Source organism: Corvus brachyrhynchos, unplaced genomic scaffold (genome assembly GCF_000691975.1).
Source record: "Corvus brachyrhynchos isolate BGI_N302 unplaced genomic scaffold, ASM69197v1 scaffold398, whole genome shotgun sequence".
NCBI classification, from domain to species: Eukaryota; Metazoa; Chordata; class Aves; order Passeriformes; family Corvidae; genus Corvus; species Corvus brachyrhynchos.
The window spans coordinates 3,333,011-3,356,922 of record NW_008239780.1 but is presented as its reverse complement, the minus strand read 5'-3'; positions in this window follow the sequence as shown (position 1 = coordinate 3,356,922).

The window sequence follows — 23,912 nt, the reverse complement described above, 5'->3', positions numbered from 1 at the left end:
ACACAAATACAAGAGAAGCAATGTGTCAGCCTAACTAACACTCTCATCTTCCTACACTCTTCATTAAAAAAAAGGTCAAAGCGTTTCACAATTCAGATGATGACTCCTTCCAAAATAATTGATAGCACATGAAGTATTTGCGTAATGTTGGTGTGCTCTAGTGCCTATTGTGTTATCCATCTAAGATAAAAGCCAAGATTTTGGTGATTTATTGTGGGAGGGGTGAAAATTGACAAAGTTAATCCTTATTTCCATTTATTGCTTTTGTTTGAGGTTTGAAAAATGTCTTCATCTTTTGATCTGAGGTTTTGGACTGTTTTACTTTTTGGGTAAAGTATGTCTGCAACTACATGAGTATATGAGTATGAACCCACAACCCTCCCTTCTCACATAACACCAACCCAACTGTGAGCAAGAATGCAAAGCATCCAAAGCAAAAACAAATAATTGATCTTCACCCGGCAAAACAGTTTTTAATGTAGACACACTGGATGATAGTTCAGCATGTTCAGCAAATGCAGTGAGCCTGATTGCACTACCACTTAAAGTAAAAACTCCCAATCTGTCCTCAAGTGACCTCAGCTCAAGAGACAGAGATAGTACATCACACTAAGATTTACATGTAACTAACTACTACAAACAGCACACAGAGAGTTATCTCTTCACCAAGATCAAATCTATCTCCTACAGATTTATATTTCTGTTTCTCTCTAATTTATTTGTTTGTTTCAGGATCACACCACTACAAAATCAGGTGTGTTAAGGCCACAATAAATTAAAACTGTATTCTATTCCCACTGATGGAAACAGCAAAACTTCCAATCTCTTTAAGAAGGGGTCATACTGATACATACTGTACTGGCATTAAACCCATTGCAGTCTGCTCTAGAAATTCCAAAGTTGTATTTTATACTTTTCACAGATTCCCAGTCACTTCATGTTCCTTAGCCAGAACTGTTGCTTTAGCCTGGTTCTCCCCAGCTCAGTTCTCTCCTCTGCCAACAGCTAGGATGGGACAATGAATTTGAGTTCTAATTATAGAGGTATAAATAGAAGTCTAGTGATGCTTAAGGTTTATGTACTGGGGTATTTCTGTTCCACATCTCTAAAAGGGAAGAGCCAGATGTTCCAGTTAACACATCGAGTTTGACATTAACATGGCATTTACTTTCATTTCCTGTACTAAAGTGTTGGACAGCGTGGCCAGGTTTTATGCTGTTAAAAACACAGTTTGTGGTAGCTGCAGTTCAATAGAGACTGAAATAGTTTCTACACAAACTTTTCTTAGTGTACTTAGGGTGGAATGGGAAGTGTTATAGAAGCATCAAACAAGAAAAATGAGCTCTTGGGCCAGCTTTATCCTTAGTGAAATAAAAAGACACTATGTAGAAGTATTTATAGTTATGGCTGAATAGCTATCCATAAACTAATAGACAACAGTCACCAACTAATCAATCTTCACAAATGTCTTCCTAGAAAAAGGAAGATTAGATTCTAAATGTGGTTATTTAGTTAACAAAAAAAAAATGTTCTTAGAGACACATATACAGATCCAAGTGATGATACATTCCAGAAAGCTGAATTTCCATATCTGAGATCATGTTTTCAATTCTGTGTTATTTGAAAATATTTCCTTGCTTTGAGTGCCATATTATAAAGCCATATAAGCTAAGTCTCATAAAATCTTCAGGTTTACATCTAGCCAGGCAGTGGCATCCTTTCAAAAATGGTCCAATGACAACACTAAAAAGCATTAGAGGATGTTTACAATCATAACTGATTATCCACTGTTTAACTTCGCCATTATATTAATGCAAACCAGGTGTAAAATTATGCAATCAATCCTACCAGTAGTCCTTCTCACTCACTTCACACTATGAAATCAAAATAAAAAGAAAAAAAAAGAAAAAAGGAGTGGTTTTGAGCTTCAGCAAATGTGCTAGACTTCTGGAAACAAAACTCCTCCTGCTGTTTTGTTTGAAAGACTCTGTTTATAAATTATGGATTTTTTTCACAAACAAAACAAAAAAAAAAGTCGACTTTTTATTAATTCGGCCTAGAGTCTTTTATTTTGCCATCATAAGGAGCTGAAATATTCAATTGATAATAATGATCAGAGTCCATTCAGACTTAAGAATTTACAGCAACTTTTTCCACCCTGATTTTTCTTCTTACTTCAAAGTCAGACATCTTTTAGAGACCTTCGCACTGATGAGTCCCTGCTGAAGAGTCTTCCCATGACATCAGTGTGTAACAAGCTCCCAATGTCTTTATAGTCTGCATGTGTTGGGAATTATTTACCCCATCTAAACGATGTCCATGATGAGATCACTCTTATTAAGATAAAACTATCATAACCACCATGCTCATGATGATTGTGGCTCACATTAATGCATAGAGTGTCTAGGAAAATAGACCTTTCAAGCAAGCAGTTAAGCAAACCCTGGAGAAACTGAGGAGCAGAGAAACTCTTGACAGCTTCAAAACTGCATTTGAATACTGAACATTGCAACCTGCAGCTCTTTTTCCTGGCCTCCCCACCAAGCAGTGCATTTCTTAAGAGACTGGTTTTTTGCTATGATTAAAATACTGCAAGGAGCTTCTGCTAGAACAATACCTCTAGAACGAAGCTCCAGAAAAATCTATCTACTAGAAGAGTCTTGAAGCCAAGAATTCAGTAACAGGGAAATGGGGTTTCCAATCCTTAGATTACACAACTCAAATATACCAGAAAATCACTGCCTGCCACTGTTCCCTTAAGATACGTTTCTCCATAAATCCACATAATAGCCTCTGAAGGTTTTAGTGAAATTCAGTGGAAAAAGATACATCAAGTGGGATTTCAAACAAAATTATTAGATCAAATTCTGTGCAAATCAGTCTATTTGCACATTAGAGGGACATCTGACCCAACAGAGGAAGAAGCACTTCAATCTGGAGAGAAGGCACAAAAAATTAGGGAAAATATGACATTGTCTATTATAAGAGTAAGGAGAAAGACTTTTCTCATTTCCCATTTTCATTTTAAATTGCAAATCATTAATTGGTACTTCCACTGAACAACTTGTGAAATCTTAATAGATTTCCAAACAGAGGTTCTCAGGGGACTGCTTAGCCCAGAGGATTAGTAAAGAGAGTAGAGCAGCAGTCACTTTGACTTCTGCTTCAGGGCAGTGGGCTGAACACAGCAGACTAACTTTTATTTCCATCTCAGAAATCACATCCAAAGACCTTGCTTGTGAAAAAAGATTGCTCTGGTCCAGTAGATGAAAGGTAGTCAAGGTGAACCCCGGGATCACTGCTGGGGCTGCCTCAATCAGCTGGTGTATCGACTGCCTGACTGCTGCTACTGTTCTGGAATATGTTACCTAACATATGTTAACAAAAAATAGTCAAGAACTATAGACTGCTCCTTGGCATCAAAATAACCTGATTTCTATCAGATATCATATTTCTATCAGCTTCCCTCTAGTCCCAGAGCTAGGGACACCTATTCCACTGTGAAAAAATCCTGGTAAAACAAGATTTTGTGACCCAAAAAAGCAGAAGAGCCAAAATCTGCTTCCTAAGAACTTTTGATGACCTCGCTGGGAGAAACTCTGTAAAATTCCATCTCTGCTGCCTGGGAAATTACAAAGGATCCTGGCCCATTTCTAAAAAAGCTTGTGAAAAGCCAGTCTGCCCCTGCCAACAGCATAACTGTTATTGTCAGCAATTGCCATCTGAGAGAGAATCCCAAAAGAAAGTTGGTGATTAGGCTTAGGATAGCTCAGAATGATGTAATGTTTGACAATAAACTTTTGACTTAAAAACTGGTAGTCCAGTAAGTTGAAAGTGCATTCAAAAAAAAAATTTTATAGATCAAAGGGGTTTTTTCTGACAAACTTTCAGGTGCCACATAAACTCTTCCATTTGAAGATTTGACCACTGCACAAGAGATGCCAAACTCATGGAGGAAATGAGAAAATTTGACATAACCCCTTAAAAATGAACTTTTAAGTAAGTTAAAACCGATTCAGTGCTCTTTTTTTCACTTTAATTCTGCCCTATAATCTAACTACTTTGGATATGTTTGTATCATTTTTCTCCATTATAAAATCTCATTAACTCCTCACTGGAAACATATCATCTTCCACAATCTTAATAAAATTTATTTTTCAAAAATAATAAATAAAATAGGGTGAAAACAAGCTTAAGGTAATGATGGAAGTCTTTTATGAAGTGAATAGGTTCTGTCTGTGCCAATACTGTCTGTTTAATCACAGCCTAACATTTTAATTATGTATATAGCTAAGGATTTGCTTGCATTGGCTTAATTATTCTGCATGATAATATGAACAAAGGGCCTCTGTTAAAGTAATCAACAAGAATTTTAGCTGGCTGAGTTTCCTCAAATGTTCCAAGAGCAATGAAAGATCTGATCATTAAGCATTTACTGCCCCTGAGAGCTATTTTAAACCTGTTCCCTTCATATTACAGCTGGCCTCAAATTCTTTTTATCTGAAAGCCCTAGTAAGACAGAACAAAAGAATGTTTCTCGTTTGGAGTGAGCTGTCTGTGTCATCTGTGTGATGTTCACTAGCAGAAGATGTCTATCTTAATGAGCTTTTGGCCAGGAACAGCGCTGCCACTTTTTAACTTTTGTCCAGTTCACAGGGCTCCTGATGCAGGGCGTGCTGGATGTGTTAGAATTGTAAATGAGCCCCAGAAGTGCACATTGCCCAAGGATCCCATAGTAACAATTAAGCAATAGTCTCTGCTCTCAGGGGCCTCTCCTGCCAGATAATTGACCCCGACGGGAGCTATGCAGAGAACCCACGCTGAAGGTGAGGACACAGCACAGAAGTGAAGGTTCATTATCTTTCAATGAAAGGGAAGTTAGCACCAATGGAGACTGGGTTTTAAAGGACCAAAGGGTGAAAGCTTTCACTTTTTGAAGGATTTACCATTAATTTCTCCTTTGCCCAACAGAAGCTGACTGTTTTGAAATACACCCTTTTTTAGTGGGTCCCAGGAATCAGATAAGTGGTAGCTACGTAAACACTCTGAGCCTACCCACATACATGAAAAAAGAGAGTCCAAGAATGCTAGAAAGTTGTACAGAATAAGACACAAAAATAATAAAGACACATGTCGTGGTTTAAAAGCTAAACATTCTGCCACTATAAAAGCTTTCCACATAAAATCTGGAAGCACAGGAGGAAAACCAACAGTCGGTGTATTACAACATGGGAGGATCTCTGTGGTACCCTGTGAGAGCTGAAGTCCAAGTGCTTTCTGATCCTGCTTTCCTCCTTAAGTCTCCCTCATCAGATCACATTGCCCATCACACAGAACCTGCTCTCACAGAGAAGACACACTACAGGAGCACCTTCCATGCTGCTTCTGAAAGATTCATCTCACTTGCCCCACTGAGATCAGAGATGGGGGGAAGAGAACTACAAGAGACATCCAGTACCATGGTGGGAATTTATGTAATTTCTATGTTGAGTTTTTATTCAAATATTCATTTTCTCAATGAAACAGGAACCTTCCTGTCAAAATATACCAAAATGTTTGTGATATAACCAACAAGAAAGACTTCAGGAAATTCTAAAAACCTGTTAACTTATTATATGAGAGGCAGATTTACTGGGGAGGATAGGGGGATTACTGTACTTGAAGGCAGCCCTGTGGAGTATATGTTTCATCTATGTGAATTAGCAGAAGCTGTAGCACTAAAGAATCTCCATGTCACCAGCACAGCTACTTCAATCACATGTTCACTGTGGATCAATTTGATATTTCTGCTATTCAGTACAGGTTACTCCTGAATGTGTGTTCTTGTTTTGCACTCAGCCATCTACCTCTTGTGCTGCCCAGCTGCCTCAGTCCCGTACAATTCACCCTCATTCCCTGCCCTATCACTCCTGCTAACAGACCTTATCATTTTCCCTAGACTTACCATTTCTCCTTGCTTTTCAATTCCTCTGCCCCTCAGACTGCAGAGCACATTCCTTTTCAAACATCTTACTTATGCAATTGATCTAATCAGTGAAAAGGCAGTGATGATGCATGGTCTTCTTGAATAAACATGTGCCAAAAAGAGTGAGCATAGCTGAAGGGAGAAAGTGTGGTGTCACACTGTACAGGGGGCAGGCACCAGCCCCACGAGCCCATCCTGCTGTTCAGGAAAGCGTCTCGAGGTGACAGTTATATTGTTAACAAGTTACATCATTAAACAAAGCCATAATAAATATGTATTTTTCAATTCCCACTCATTAATAAAGTCAAAGCCATTCCAGAGCTGACTATTCCCAGGATCTTACTTGCTTCATCTATATTCTAGTCCAGTCCCTGAAGGTTTTCCCCTACCTAATCTGCATTTTTCCTCATTATTTTCTCCTTCCACAAATTCAATTAGTTTTGGCCACCAACTCAGAAATGCCAAAGGCTACAGGAGAACAGTGTGGGTTTTTTTGTCTCATCTTATTGGCAAGGGCTGCTGTTAAAAAGCCTGAAAAATGAAAGGAGAAATAAAATGAGGCAAAACAATGACTGAAACCCCTACAACGCACCTGTGGTTTTAGAGAGCTGGCTGTTTGTGAGTGGTTAGTCTGCTTTCCTCACATCTGCCCTTTTGAGACATGAATAATCACTCTTGATAGGAGATGGTGAGAAGGAGGGAAGTAAAACTTTTCCAGTTGTGCAGAGAGCAAACACGAGGGAAGGCTCTGTAATGGAAAAGAAAGGGTAAAGAAACCACCACACCAGTCTTGTCTTGTGTCTTGCTGCACAACTATGGTTGATTGACTTTGCAAATTCTTGAGCAGTTTCCTGTGCTGCACTTTATTGTTTGTTTTCATGCAAGCTGTGGTCTTGGCTCCCATGTTTGGCACAGTTCTGGGTAGGGTGAACCTGATTTCCAAACAGCCTTCCCCTACCACAGCCATTAGAGTGGACTATGAAATATTCACAGCCACAAGACTGGTCACAACAAAAGAAGCCATTCCCTAAACAGTTCACAAATGTCAGTATATATGGCATAGTAATGGCATGATGCCTTGGGGAGAAGGGCAGATATCTACCAGTCCTATCATAAGAGCTATACTGGGCCAAGCCCCAGCTTTTACAGCTCATGTTTCACTGTTGTTGAGCAGATCATCCCCAGCACATGCTGAGAAGAACAAACAAGACATCTCAAACTTCATTGTGGTCTCACTCCAAAAATGCAAATCACAGAATCTATCTGGATTTCATTTTGGGGGGCTCCAGAATTATCTCTGGAGGTCTGGAAACATCAGAACCTCACCAGAAAATGGACAGACAAATATTTTCTCACACTGTCCATTTCTCTGGCTTACAAATTAAAAAAAAAAATTTGGCTAATGAAAGAGTTTTCCCACTGAAGTTATTTTTATGTAATTCACAATCATTTATTAATCCTGGCATCTGAAAATACAGCTCTGTATTAGATATGTTCTGATTATAATTCAGAATTAATCACCTTCAATTTGGAAGGAAGAACAGTCTCAGTTCTCTGTAGTGTGGATTTGCCTCAATACACAGCAAAAGTCAGCAAGAGAATCCCCAGGACAACGGGTATGGATGCGATGTAAGTGTCTCACTATGTCAAGCAGTCACCACCAAGAACTATTTACACCCCAAGATCTCAGCAAAACCTTGCTTCTCTCCTTCTTTGATCCAGAGAACAGCAGCAAATTCAAAACTGGTAAAATAGAAAATCTCTTCTGCCAGCAGTCTTTGAAACCACTGTGGCAGGAGACCCCACACAGGAGTCCAGAGTGTTAAAAATAGATTAGAAACTTATGTGAATAAGAAAAATCAATATTTAAACCCCTAATCATTTTTATAGTGTGACAGCAAGAGAGAAGAAAATCTGAACTGATTTCTGGCAATGTGCAGTGTTAGCATTCTGGCATCAGTTTCCATACACAGATCTACCAAAATAGAAACAACTACCATTAAAACAGTTTAAAAAAAATAAACTTGCTTTCACTACAGATAATAACACTTCTCCCCACCCTGAAAAAACATCCTTTTTATTTGTCAAGTTGGGAAAAAAGGTCATGATAGTTTTCATAAAATTTAGACAATTTTCAGCCAGCTTCAACGACAAATGACAGCTGAGAGCCTTAAAGCCAGTGTACGAGGGAGGGAGAGCTCTGCACTGAGGGATTCATGCTTTCCTGTATTTGCATTTCTGTATCATTTCTATTTTACATGTTTATAGAAGAATTTATACACACAGACCTCCATTCCTAAATTTATGCCTGTTTTCAGGAAATCTATACCTCTGTCTCTCCTGCCTGCCTTCCCAGTTCTCTTTTAATAACTCCAGTCTATCTGGGTTAATTTCTGAAAAAACCCCAACTGTAGTTTTCTGATAAGAAAAAAAAAAAAAGGGGGGGGGGAGGGGTGAAAAATATTACATTCATCCTGCCTTTCTCCACTTGGTTTTCTTTTCTTACTGTACTGGTTTTGGCTGGGGTAGAGTTAATTTTCTCCATAGTAGCTGGTATGGAGCTGTGGTTTGGATGTCTGCTGGAAACAATGTTGATAATTCAGGGATGTTTTCCTTATTGCTGAGCAGTGCTGACACACAGTCAAGGCCTTTTCCTTTCCACACCAGCAAGAGGCTGGGAGGAGACAGAGCTGGGGCAGCTGACCCCAACTGATCCAAGGGGTATCTCAGACCAAATGGCACCCTAGAAACTGGGGAGAAGAAGTAAGGGGGGGGAGGGGAGGGTGGGAAACACACACACACCTGAGCTGCCTTCTTGTGTGTAATGCTTACAGACAAATGGAAGCTGGGCAGCAATGACCTGCCAAGAACCAATTATTAGGAAGCCGAACATATTCCAAAGTTTTAAACATATCTCCCAGGGCAAAATCCAGCTTCTTCTGATGGAGCATGTCGAGCAGCACAAGGTAGAAGCATTGCCTGCCATGCATATACTCCAAGCAGGATCCTTTCTGGCAGAATGGTTTTTTCAGAGTTGTAAAATGGTGGCTACATGGTACATAGTTCTCTTATGGACTATTATGCAGTAGCTGCTCAATCTAGCGTGAGATTCTACCAACAGTTTCCTCCTAAGTGAGAAGAAGACCTCCATCAAGGATGGTTAGATCCACTCCATCCCAGCATTGACAAAGCCCAAGAGCAGAGTAACCCAGAAGAACTTTCACAGGGGTTTTGTCCTACATTTTCAAACTGGGTTCTGCTTGCGCAGATTCAGTCACCTGGCAGAAATCTCAGTGCACCTATTCTTTAAAAATGAATCTTTCCCCAGTATCTAAACTAGACACTCAAAGAATAAATAAATCTGCAGCACTAATATTCAACTTCCTATTTTCACTAGGAGCAGCTTTTGCAAGGATAATTTAATTCTTCTGTTTCATCTAGTATTGAAGCTTGTAAAGTCCTTTGAGGATCCCTACCAGGAATTCATCAGCATGAAGGATATATACTGGGAAGATCATAATCAAGTCAATCAAGGGGAGAAATTCAAAAGCTTTGCCACTAAAGGAATCAAACATAAAAGCCTCCCTGGGGGGGTAGAGGTTTATGTACCATGCCTGGCCTATGTTAAGAAAATTAAAACTCGTTTCACAACATAAAAGAGCCAAAGTGTCAAGTCACTAAAACCAGTTTCCAGTACAGATGCCCTTTTCAAGACTGGTTTATGAGGGAAATACAAATTTATAATAAATTTAAAGAAACAAAACTGACAAAAACCTATCTAAGGGATTTATACAAGGCAGACAGCACAGAACATAAATTAAACAAGGACAATTTAAATGCAATTTAGCAGCCGTCCATGTTGCTATAACGAAGAACACTTCTGTTTATATCCACGGCAAACTTCTTACTTTTTTCAAAGGAAATGTTTGCAGAGCAGATACTTCTAAGTATCTGCATAACATAAGAGTTGAGGTTTGCTCTTATTATTTCCCAGAATCTTCAGATAGGGTAGCAGTGCTTGAGAAAGGGAATCCAGACTGCTGCTGGGGGATGTGTGTCAATGAATGGAAAATGGGTTTGGGTTTGCATTTGCTGCTTTTTGTTTCTGTTGGAAAAGGTAATTCTCCTCTCCTCTCCCACTCACTCAGCAATTTTGTTTTGAAAGCCTGCATATTTAAGGTGACACATGTTCTAAATACATCATTCGGAGCAGGTTGGAAAGAAATCAGTTTTCTGAAGAAGGCTGTCAGTGTTCTCCAGAAAAGAAGAACAGGGTATAAACTGATTGTTACAAGGCACATATCAAAATACAAGGTATTATTTTTTCTTGCATGCAAAAATGATAATCTACTAATCCCTTTGAAGCTGTGTCATTTAGAGGACTCAGTAGAAATTAAATGGAAACGCAGCTACCTAACTAGGTAAACATATTGTTGCCTCCAAGAAGAGCCATAAAGAATCTGGTGGAGATTTTTCAAAGCTGCCTTAGGGGATGGATGTCTAATCCCCATTAAAATTAACAGAAACTGGCTCCTCAAACCCAGTCAATGGCTTTGAAGAATGAGCTCTGTGGGAGTAATATGTAGTATCAAAGAGTAGGGATGAGTTGTATGGTTCACTGCATCACATGGGAGTCACTTGCATGTTTGTTTGAATAAAAAGGAACTGGGGAGAAGGATGACAAAAACAACAACAATAATAACAGTAATAACAGTAATAGCAACAACAACAACAATAATAATAATAATAATAATAGAGATTGAACTAAAAAGCCAGATAGATTTTCCCAATGGACTTCAAACGTTGTGGAAGGTTTTATAATGGTAACTGGAATTCTCTGACTGAACTCAAGACTCAGATCTGTTTTGGTATGATGATACAATTTTGTTTATCATTATTGAAAGAATACAGTTACCTATTTTTAAGTTTGCTCATTTTCTTATTTTAATCTCTTAAAGACACGCTATTAGATAGTCATTAGAAAGAAAAAAATTAAAATCTGAATGTAAATGGTGAGAACTTTCAGCTATCCAAATGACAGACAGATTAAGGTTGATTTTTTTATGAACTTTATTAACCCTAAACATTTTGAAATAATTTCCACTAGCTGGACTTATAAAGTATTTTTAATTTAAGACTGGTCCTTTCCTTAAATTATTACAAATGTTTGTGAACTGTTCTTCTTACTATGAATTGGTATTATCCACTAATTGGTAATATCCATGACAAACGGGTTGGAACTAGATGATCTTTAGGTCTCTTCCAACCCAACCCATTCTATGACTCTGTAACAAAACTTAGACATAGCAACTTAAAAAATTACAAGCGAAAGACGTTTAATGCAGAAAAAGAATCACTAGAACTTACAGGCATAGGACATAATTTAAAAAAAAGGTTAATGTGATTTACTGAAATATTAAATAAGTGAATAAAAATATCAACAGCTTCATAAGCTGGATCGACAGTTCACATTTAGGAATTTGTTGTCATTTATTTAGGTGTGATTCCCAAAAAGTACACTGAGTACGGGCATCACATTCACCTCTCTCCCTGAATCCACCTGCAGCAGCCTTTGGCAGCATTGAGAACAATGGGCCTGGTTTGCAGAAAACCTCAGCACTGCTGCAGCCAGCTCTCCCAGCCCCACTGAGAGATTTAAAATTAACTCTAATTTAAAAATCACATGCTCTTACTTTTTTTTTACAGGAAAAAACTCTTCTCTGGAAAGACTACCACAACAAAAGAAAAAATGGCTTGCTTTGAGATTATGTACAAAGTCTTTTTCTTTTAGCCTCTTTCAGTACTTGGAGGTGGTGTTTGTTGCAATGTAGAAAAATACACAGGAGTTGAAATGAGAGCTTTGACAGTATTAAGTTTCCCTTTCAACTAAATATCTCCTGCCTTCCAGACAACCCACACTTGGTAGAAGCATTTCACTCAGCTTTTTCTTCTGACCTCTGGCTTAAGGGGTTTTGTTTCTAAAGGACAAAATGAGAGTGGGTGCATTCTTAGGTGCCAAATTGGGGTGAAAGTCACCACACAAACATGAATAATGTTTAACATTACCAGAAGTAAATTAAGTCTAACTAAACAAGCTATGGCAAACAGAGTAAACTCACACTCTAAGGTGGACTTTCACACAGAAGGCAGCTATAAACTGAGTGTGGCCTGCAAATCGATCAACCCCCTACCTCTACCTAATGAGACTCTTTTCTTTATTGCATTTTTATAGACTTATAAAAGCAGCATAGGATGGATTATATGGGCTGTCTGTCTACCCTGTCCATCTGTGGCACTATTGGTGTTCACTCCCATAGACCAGGATAGTACTTGGCAGGGGTTGGAAGTTAAGGAAAAGGTGATTGAGCAACTTCTAAAAAAATAACTAAACAACAACAGACATACAACCACCTCTCCACTAAAACACTGATTCCAACAATAACAGTTTGTAACAAGAACTGTAAAATCAAAATGAGTCAACAGGAAAACTTCTCTACAAATGCAGCACAGCACTTCAACAGCCTTTGTGTGAGACCCATGTGAATGTCAGTCCTAATTCACGTTAAAAATACAGACAATTTCTCAGAGCTCTAAATGGAACATTATTATTTTAAAAAACAGGTTATGTCTATTTGGATAGAATTATTTCAAAGTTCTAGGATAATGACTTCATTTAACATGCATTACACAAGACATTTTTGGAGCTCTTCCCATAGAATCAAAGCTTTCCTGTTCACGTAACTCATTTTTGCAATTCTTTATTTTGTCAGTGTTGCCGTAAACAATGTGCTGCCCATGGCAGGGAGGGAGAGGAGAGATTGTTTAAGGAAAAATAGTCATCCCTCCACAGAATTTTGTAGTTACATTTACCAGCTGCATAAGTGTTCTGATAAACTGCCAAAAAGGGTCACTATAAAGAAACACTCCTTTAAAGTTTTAATCCCTATTAAAGGAAATTATCTGGGCTCTCTCCAGAAACATTTTGAGGGGGAGAAAGGGGCAAAAGCTTCCGCAGAAGATCAAATGTTGTTGATTATAAATTCATTACCAGCATAGCTGCTAACTTCAGTAAATTAACAAGGAACTTTTATTATGTCCAATCAAGCTCTTGTTAAAGATAACAAGTTCTTTTCATTCCTTGTATATTTGTGTAACAGTCACTTTTCTGGAACTCATCAAAGCTTGTTGCAAATCCATGCGAAGGTACCACTCTCTCTTTTAACTTCTTTAAAAAAAAAATAATGAAACCTTATGATCACAGTGAAAATGCACTGAGTATGTTAAAATATTTCAAAATAAAAGATTGGGAATTATAGAGAAATCTGCCCCGGTACCAGCAAAGAGACTGTTATTTCACAGCAGAAGAGTCCTAAGATGATAAGTTTTACACACTTGTCTTGTTTGTACAGAAGAAGCTTAGTTAAACAGTCTCTTTAGTAAATTTGAGAGTGCAACAAAGATCCATTATGGTTTCCCTTTAGAGCCGGCATTCACGCAAATATTAATTGCTAAAAAGCTATTTTACATAATCAGTTCAGCCATATGATTATGTTAAGAATCCTTTCTCAAATGGCCAAAAGTGGGAGGCAAGAATGTTTTGCTTTGAAGCTTCTCACTAATAATACATTTTACAGCAAATTAAGTATTTTCTAAAAAAATAACTACTTCAAAAGCAAATATCTTGGTCACAGGCTGTTGCATTGAGATCTCTTTCTTACATGACATGCTCTAAATACATATTTTTCATCCATTTCATTTGTCTGCTGTCCAAGTTTACCAGTGATGAAAGAAACCTTTCTTGAGATTATTTAAGAAAGTTCCAATGCCCACTGAAATCAATGTCTAGACTGGATTAGTCTAATATAAGAAGTTTTAATATAAAATTTAAAATTATTCCTACAATAAAGTATGATAAAAGCATACACATTTGATGAGAATAATTTAAAAAAAGGCAATGCAAACCAGTTTTTCTCAGTCCCACTCCTCTAGCAGTCCTAAAAGAAAATAAAACCTAATGGATATACTGTGCCTTTTTAGGTAGGTCAGCTAAAAATCCATCTAATATAGAGTAATGTATTTCCACAATTGTAAATGTTTTTTCCTACAGTCAACCAGTAGCTTTTTGCTTATTACGGATACTGCTCAAAGCCCTTTGTTCTGACAAGATATCTAAGTAGGAGTTTTTACTGAAAGTGTAGCTCTTTTGTTTATTTCTTTTCCATTTCTGTTGGCCAAAATGAAATAGTCATGCACAGAGAAGCTGAACATGAAGATGGTAATTTCTTCTCCTCCCAGTAGGACACAAGTTGTATCTGGGCAGCTTTCCATTGTCTGTTGTAGCGGCATAGGAGTGTTTGAAAATCCTCTGTAGCGGCACAGTCCAAAAGTCAAGAGGTGAAGCAGAGAGAGCAGCCACCTGCAGTCTTTTTATTTCTGCATAATATCAAATACATTCAACTTAAAATGTTCTTGGACAGCTCTAGCATCCTGTAATTCCCATGTAATGCATCCCTCCTCCCCGAAGCAGTCTGAGGTTCCTTGGCTCTGATTAGATAAAAACAGTCATTGTTATTAACTAACATTATGTAAAGAGCTGATGGAAGGCCTATGAAGCAGCACCATGGTTTGCAGCATAAGCACTCATTTGCCTCAGCAGAGTCAGTGCTCAGTGCTGTCACTGATTTTCTGCGGAGTCTCGAGCAGGTCACTTCATCTTTGTGACATCTTTGTGCTGTGCAGACCAAGAAAGGAAGGGTTCTAGCACACTGCTGCTGGTTTGGGACTGGTTTGGCCCTTGCTCTTAGCTGAGGTCTCTCAGCTGCCTCAGGACATGAACAAGAGCTGCTTTTTCCTCGGACCCACAATGCTACAGCACGGTACATCTTGTGTTTGCCTTCCTATCCTGGTTTGCTCTTCTTCAGAGTCTGTTGGTGCCACTCCTTTAGTGACAGGACAGGAGGACATGGCCTCAAGCTGTTCCAGTGAGGTTCAGGTTGGACATCAGGGGAATTTCCTCATACAAAGACTTGTAAAGCACTGCAATGGGCTGCCCATGGAGATGGTGGAGTCACCATCCGTGGAGGTTCTCAAGAAATGACTGGACATGGCACTTAGTGCCATGGTCTAGATGACAAGGTAGTGATCAGTCCAAGGTTAGACCCTGATCTCAGAGGTCTTTTCCAACCTCACTGACTCTGTGATTCTGTGATTCCTGAATAACCCAAGCTGTCTACTAGGACAATGGCAGGTACAGGGGTAATTCACCTTGGTACAGGAGGAGAGAAAAGTCCTGGATACAGTGTGAGATTTAAGAGGTGAAAACTGGTGTCCCACATACACTCAAGTGTCCCACATTTTTCACTGAACTGGAAAGTCCAAGCTCAAGCTGAACTGAGCTGTGTTGTCCCAGCATTTCTGGAAGATGTCGGGTTCCTTGCAGAACCAGGACACAACTTGCTGCTCTGTCACCACAGCACTGGTTCTCTCCTACAACTGAGAGGTTCTCTGCAAAATACAGCAAGGCAATACCTGTATTCATTGAGTGGGTCCTTCCCACCCAAGGGTGCACAGTCACAGTGAGATCTAGGAAGGAGCAAAACAGCAGATACCTAACCTAAGAAAAGACAAAGGAGCTGAAAGGAAGCTGTCCAGAAAAGACGAGGGATTGATGATGGAAGAGGAATCATAGAGAAAAAAGACAAAGTGGACTCTGTTCACAAAAATCTCTCATAAACAATCATAATGATAAATTGGCTCTGTGTGCCAGAAACTGCTACAAATTAGCTATGATTCTTATTTATCTGTGTTTAAAGAAACCTGTTTGTAATCTAAGTTTGATGGTACATGATTTCTAACACCAAGAAAATTCAGTCAGCTTTCCATTTAGAAGAAGACTCTTGCTCTAGCAGCAGCCAAGGTTAACAGGTGTTCTCCTTGGGTTGGGACTTTTCCATTCTTTGAAGCAGGCAAAATGTCAGGAGAGCTACTCTGCCACAGTTAGCACATAAAGAAATACATTGAAGATTTTTCTCACAGCAGCAGAGAAAAGAAAGAAATACCAAGAATATCTATGCAACTCCCCAAACAAAAGACAACATGAAGACTTGTTTCTGTATTAAAAATTTTAAAATGCAACAGCCTATGGACAGAAAACATTAAATAATTAGTTATGTATAAGATAGGTAGCAACAGCCATAGATACATTTTCCTCTTTGAACCACAGATTTATTGGCTGATGCAGGTTACGTAAGTATTCTACACCTTGTACAAGTCAACAATCTCTGCCAATGATTGTTATCATGTGTTCAAATGCTGATTGAAACTTGAACATTTAAAACTGAAAAATGACCTTAATAGGTAGGGGAAAATGTTTCATTCTAGTACAAACAACAATTACACCTCATTAAATACAAGCTAAAGCTTCTACATTTTTTTTCTCCTTTCTTTGTTTGCTTTGTTTCTGAACTTGTCTTTCATCCCAGTAAATTCATTGGCCAAATTAGTCACTGTTATCTGTTTTAATCATTTCATAATTAACCAAATGGAAAAAAAACCCCCAGGATGTTTCCAATTCCCTAAAACCCAAATCTTACCCACCCACTCCAACATCTGCAGATGGTAAGCACAGTCTGTCTCTTCATTAATATCAATAATGTTAGCTGCTAATATCTACATACAATAATCTTTTGATCTATACTGGGACTACTTGTATGGCCCAGTTTTGCACTCATTGCTCAGGCAAAACTAACTCTTGAATCAAAGAGAACTTAGTTCAATTAAAGGCTAAAGGAAAGAGCTCTTACTTTGCTCTTGGCAGTAAGTGCACTGGAAGAGTCCCATAAAACACAGCAGTGTTATGGGGATATTTGCCTTTGCATTCAGCAGCTGCAAGAAGGTGTCTCAGCTCCGTGAGTCAGCTCTGCTTCAGTAAAGCAACTGCTCATGGCAATATATGAACAGACTTTTTGTGCAGCCAGCAGGTTTTAAGTAGGCAGTGGTTACATTCTGCTACTGTTCCAGTATCTCTTACAATTTTAGAAAGGATGTAATTAACCAGTAATAAAGTGTGAGAGATATTAAGGACTGTCAGTCTCAAGCATTTAAAAAACAAGTCAAATCCAAACACCCTTTTTCATTGACCTAGGACATTTTAAAACAGATTTTAAGTCTTTGAGGTTTGTGTTTCTGAGTTTTTCTCACAAGGGGCTTGAGAAATTTTTTTTGAAAACTAAGATGCTTGCAGAATTAAATTATTCTAGGAGCTAAGGCTTTAGGGGAAAAAAAAATACTGAAAATCATCAAAAAGCCATTAGCTATTTCTGTTGGGTTAGGAAGTTTAGTGACCTAGTTCCCTCCAGGGATGTTCTTTTGAGGAATGTTGCTGCAACCATTCCAGACAAAAGAGATGCAAGAAAATTTGGGGTTTTGTGACCAGAGTGGTGATTGCATTCACACACTGAAGGCTGAGCAGACTGTATTTCACCAGTTGATGGTTATTCCCAGAACATGCAATTAAAATGCAGCTGTTCATTAGGAAAATGATACACTTTTCTTGCATAAGTAAGGTGTGTCATGAGCAAATAAAGGGGTCATTTTTGGTCCAAAGCCAGTCTGTGAATATACACTGGATGGGAGATTTGATATACTATTTGACAGTCTGCAATAAAGAGGCAAGACTTGAACCAAGAGCAACAACAAGCCTTTGAAAGTTGAAAACGTGACTTGGAAAATATCTTCAAAAATACTTTCAACAGACAAAAAAAAATCAATACTAGCAACACAGTGAATTTTTCTAGTTAAAGCATCACAAATTTCTAGGAACTTTTCTTTCTTGAAATAAATACCAGCCCCAATGGGGGCTGATCTGGTTGTTATCTAAAACAAGAAAACCACTTGCTGCTATGCTTTATTATCTAAAATAGGAAAAGAAAATCATTTGCTGCTATGCTTTTTATTAATCTTATTAATCACTGACTCACATTCCTCTAAGTGTTTGTACCTGGGCGAAAGGCATCCCCATGTTTGCAGTCTGGTATTAGCAAATTCTCAAAGGGTGCTATACGATCAAAATTTCACAAAACCTGGTCATGCAGGATCCCTGTTCATGGGACACAAGTGGCCATTCTCCTAAGGTCTGTGGATTTATCCACAAGTAAGCCCTTTCCAGTCTGGGTTCCCTCACTGAGGCAGCAGGTGTGTTTTTGCATTCTTCATTAAAACTATTGTTGACTCCGTAATTCAAATATCCATCAGTATATTTAGAGAGAAAAGATTGTTCAATACCCTCTCTTACAGTCTGTGATTATCACACCTCATGTGCTACAACGAAATCCATTTGTAGGCATCAAAACAAAAACCTGACTTTAGAAACCATCAGCCACCTACATCTTATATTGACTTCAGTGTATTTTGCAGGCGCTCATTTCCAAAAAGACTTTCTTCAGGTGTACACAACTCCAGTCAGCCAGAGTGCCTTTTCTTTTGAGTGCTTTTGAAAAGACACATGTCGAAAAAGCTTGTTTCTTCCTTCTTTGCAGTGAATGGATTCTGTGAGGAAATGGGAGTATTAACTGTGATACAGCTACCCTTTTTGTCAAATTCTTTCACAAAGAGATCACTGCTTCTGGGACCCACAGGCCCACATATTATTCACAGACCACACACTGGGAGGGGATGCATTGACCTCAGGTCTGTTACATCACCATTAGTGTTACTCCACCCAGGATCTGAATAGTTCATTTGGATGGAGTTTCAGAAGTTATCAAGAGCAGCCTGCGTAATAAGCCATGAACTTGGGTTGATTCAGTTTTGAAAGCCTAAACAGTGCTCAAGGAGCCAGAGAGGCCAAATTTTCCATAGTTCTTCTAGGGTTTTGGTGTTGTTTTGGTTTTTTTTTTAAATTTGTATTACAGATTCCCTATTTTATTGCTCAGTCCCAAGGAAACGAGAGAAAACTTTCATCGGTACTCATTTATCTTCTCTGTCATTTAGGAGAATCATACAAACATCCCTTCTGGATGACATGGCCTCCTGAATTGTACAAGCTGGCTGTGAGCAAAGGCCACAGTCTCTAGGGCCAGACCACAGGGTTCTCCTTTTGTACAGCTGAAGAAACACAGAGCAAGTGCAAAATTACCAAGGATTCCTTCCCTTGACACAGCGGATCCTTTGGGTGGATGGATGGCAGGGTAACCCACTTTACTCAACAAATGCACATCCTTCCCAGAAGGGGCCTGTCAGGAGTTTTAAGCAACTAAATGGATTGGGAGCAGACATAATAATGTAAAAAGTCTTTGGGCAGCTGAATAAAGGACTGCAGCCCAGCCTTGAATGTGTGCTAAATTAGACTAAAAGTCAGAATCTTATTAAGACTGAGGCAACAGAAAGAGACCTGGCTTCCATGTCCTTCCTTCTTCTATGTACTGAGCATAACCCCAGCAAGAGAGAGAACTGTGCTTTTGGGTTTTCATTTCTCAATCTACTTATCCTTTCATGTGCCCATAGGACAAAGGGGGGAAGTAACAGAGAGGGTTAATGGTTTCACTACAGTTGACTGGTGTTAAAGCCGGGGCAGATGTGGGCTTTAATTAGAAAGCAGCTGTACATACATAAACCACAGCAATCTTAATCCAGAGAGTGACAATGTGAATACAGACCTCTTGCAAAAGCACATACCTTTAATCTACATTTGTCTGTAGTTTTAGAGGGAAGGGTTTCAGCAGAATTCTATCCTCACAGGAGAGGAGCTCATAGGAGAGAGAAGGAAAAAGTATATATATGTCTAAAAATCAGAAAAGGGCACTTAGAATGTAAACAGAAAAGAATAAAAATAATCACAGAGATCAAGTACCTCAGCACCAAAAGAGAACATTAAGTTTTCCATTACCTTTCACAGAATAGATCTCTCCCCCTCTGAGCAAGGCTCCAGATGTTCCCATGGCTTTCCCTTGAGCACTGATTATGCTGGACATCCTGTGAGCCCCCCACAAACTGGTAATTATATCTAGAATTGAGTCCTAGAGGAATTCAGGTACCCAATTTTCTAGGAATACTGCCAAGGAGGAGGAGGAAATCCACTCTGCTAATTTTTACTATGGTCCACTGGGTCGAATGTGGAGGTTTCCTTACTGGGAAGCAGGTCAGTGTAGAGGAAGCAGTGCTGCTGGACAAGCCAGGTGCTGCACAGTCCTTTCCCTGCAGGCAGCAGCAAAACCACGTACAGCAAAACCCAGTATAAAAAGTGTGTTACCTATAGAGGCCCAGCAAGTCCATTAGGTCTGAAGCTTGTTCAGCCTGTGTATAAGGATATGCCCTCCAGAGAGGACAATGTCTGGCACTTCTCAGTATCCACAGAGGAGTGTTCATGGCCTGCCCCATCATATGCACTGCACATGCAGTGTCAAGGGGTGCAATGCACTTCATGCCATCAGCTCCACTCAGCTCTAGGAGTCTAACTGGATCTGAAGGTAGAGGGTGGTTAAACCAGGAATTTTTATATCTCAGCATATACTACAGTAAATCATTTCCCTTCCTGTCTTGAGTGATGGTCCATATGTAGTCTTGTACTCTATGAATGCTTACCAGCCATTGACTTTCTCACTCCACCAGTGTAGATTACTTGCATGAGAAGACCCTGGCCCTCAAAAAGAAATTGACAGAAAAGGGGGAAATTCTTAATCCTGTCAAGAATTGCAGCAGCCCCAGAAACTTCTGTATTAGAACACTGGCTCCTGGCAGGACCTGTGGATGTGTGGAACCCACATTGGAGTGGGTTTGCTGGCAAGACTTGTCACCCCATGGAAAACCCATGTGGGAGTAGTCTGGTCCTGAAGGAATGCACCCTCTGGGAAGGATCACACTGACGCAGTTTGTGAAAAACTGCAGCCCGTGGGAAGGATCCATGTTGGAAGAAGTTCTCACAATCAGTCCAAAAGGAAAAAAAAAAAAAAAAGCAGGGGGAAATCTTACATGGGATCTACACAATGTCTAGGCAAAACTGCCTTATTTCTAAATCCACATTGGAGTCCATCACTTGAGTAGCCCCGGTACACATACACAGACAGCATGACCTTCAGCTGAGAGGTGAGAGCAGTCCAGAGTCTTGGATTCTGTTTAAAAGTCATCAGTGATTCACTTCCAAAGGACAACTCACTTCTGGCCTGGTTCAGTGGGAAAGCCACTCAGGCCCTGAAGCTGGTTGGGTAACACAGGTGCCAAAGCAACAACACATAGTATGAAACAGAGGGGCAAGAGGGGAAATACCTAGTAATAACTCCAATATTAACTTTTTTCATTTTTTCAGCTGTAATAATGTGCCTATGTATCCATATGTAACCCCTCTAATGAGGGGCCTGATTTCCAAAACCATTGAGTCTCCAGTAGTTTCTGTAGAAACTGCTGTATAGAAATCTAGTCTCTTACGAGGGACTAAAAATGCACCAGCATAGCTAAATTTGGGTGACTGTTCTTAACAAGAACATCTTGATATTTTGGTTTACATATCAGAACAGCTGGGGATGGAGTAAGGCTGATCAGTAAACTGAAGTGGGATTACAACATAAACCCAGTATTAATTGTGTAAGCAAAAGCCAAGGTTGGTAACCTTTTACGTGAAGACTGTGCAGACTGAATATTAAAGACAAAAGCTCTAGAGAAACCTGACAGATTTTCTTTGCTGCAGCCACTTGGGGTGTGAGAAACAAGAGAAAACAGGTATTCCTTTGATTGACTGATAGGCTGAAATAATTTAGGATTACAACATTTTTAAATTCCACACAAACATTTCCATACACAACTCTAACACAGAAAATCTTGGAATCATAGAATGGTTTGGATTGGAAGGGACATTAAAGATCATCTCGTTTCAACCCCCCTGCCATGGGCAGGGACACCCTTCTCTAGACCAGGTTATACAGGCCCTATCCAGCCTGGCCTTGAACATTTACAGGGACAGGGCATCCACAGCTTCTCTGGACGACCTTTTCCAGTGCCTCACCACTCTCACAGGGAAGATTTTTTACCTCATATCCAATCTAAACCTCCTCTCTTTCAGTTTGAAGCCATTCCCCCTTGTCCTGTCACTTCAGGCCCTTGTAAATAGTCTCTCTCCGTCTTTCCTGTAGACTCCCTTCAGGCACTGGAAGGCCACAATTCGGTCACCCCAAAGCCTCTTCTTCAGACTGAACAGTCCCAATTCTCAGCCTTTTCTCACAGGACAGGTGTTCCATTCCTCTAATCCTATTTGGTGGCCTCTGCTGGACTCACTTCAACAGGTTCACATCCTTCCTGTGCTGGGGACCCCAGAGCTGGATGCAGCGCTGCAGGTGGGGTCTCACCAGAGCGGAGCAGAGGGGCAGAATCCCCTCTCTCCCCTGCTGCCCACGGGGCTCTGATGCAGCCCAGGACACGTCTGGCTCTCTGCACTGTGAGTGCCTGTCGCCGGTTCATGTCCAGCCTCTCACCCAGCAGCACCCCCACATCCTTCTGGGCAGGGCTGCTCTCCATCTCTTCATCCCCCAGTCTGGATTGATCCCAGGGGTTATCCTGACCCAGGTGCAGCACCAGCACTTGATCTTATTAAACCTCCTGAGATTTTCATGGGCCACTTCTCAAGCTTGTCCAGGTCCCTCTGGATGGCATCCCATCCTATAGGTGTGTCAACCACATCACTCATCTTGGTGTCATCTGCAATCTGGAGTATGGGTGTGGATTTCACAGATTTGGAATTCCTGACAATATTGTTACTGAGATTAACAACCCTTCAGAAAGGCAGATGAATCTGAAAGTACCAGTCACCCACATATTCCTTAACTGGACCACTGTTTAATGAAGGTTATGATTTGCTCCCATTTCATTTGTGGATGTGTATCACATTTCCTTAATTTCCAAAATGTCCCACTGGTGGCTGCTGGCTTTCTGTGCACAGAAAAGTAACTAGTAAAGTATTTAATATATTGCATCTTCTTCAATTCAACCTAGCTTCAGGAAATAGCCATTTTCTCTGTCAGTGCTTCCGGGACCAATTGCCAGCACCTGATAAAATGCTAGGAGACCTCAGAAGCAGCACAGTAGTTACTGGCAGAGAGTGAATAATCTGTGAGTGAATTGCAGTGCCTACAAATGGAATCTTTCTATCCCAATCTTCAGCCATAAAATAAAGTGCTGCTGTTATTTCCTAACATCCATATTATGCTGCAGCTACTTTTTCATGTATCTTCTTTTGTACAAAGCACGTTGAACTGCGGAGTGATGGAAAGGTCAGATTTGTTTTGAAAAAGCCCAAAAGCTCTTTCTGGAGTTATTAGGAGAGCTGTGAGAAGGCCCAGTGGCAATGATATATAGATAAACATCTGCATTCCTTACATACCACAATCATTTTTGCTTCAAGCAGAACTTCACACTTCCAATGCTAAGCAGATTGTGTATGTGCCCATTAGACACCCAAATGCTCTCTCCCCATTTGGTGTCAGGTATCCATTTGATAATTTGCTTTTGCATTATGAAGAGCTGTGGCTGACTCAGTGATTCTCTCTTTAGATTTGTGAAAACTCTCTTGCATGCTGAGCAAACACTTAGTCCCTTTACAATACTGTATGAGCTGATTCTTTAGTCAAAAATATTCCACTACCTTAGAGTTGCATTGCAGAGATCCTCAACTATTTTATGCACTGCCTACTTAAAAAATAAATAAAGATTGAATTACATTCCTGAGCCCAGGATCCTCTTGCACTATACAAATGTAAGTATTTAATTTGGCTTCCCTGTTTATGTTAGTTTGTTTTAGTTGCTCTGTGTCTTACTCAACCACAAGAATGCAGTATAATTTGACTTACTCAGAACTGTGTGTTTTTGGCTGCTTTTTGCTTCACAGTAAAAAAACCCCAGGTTTTAAAGAAGGTCTAAAAGTGTTTTTTTGTTCTTTAGTTTTGAAACTAAAAACTAGACAAAC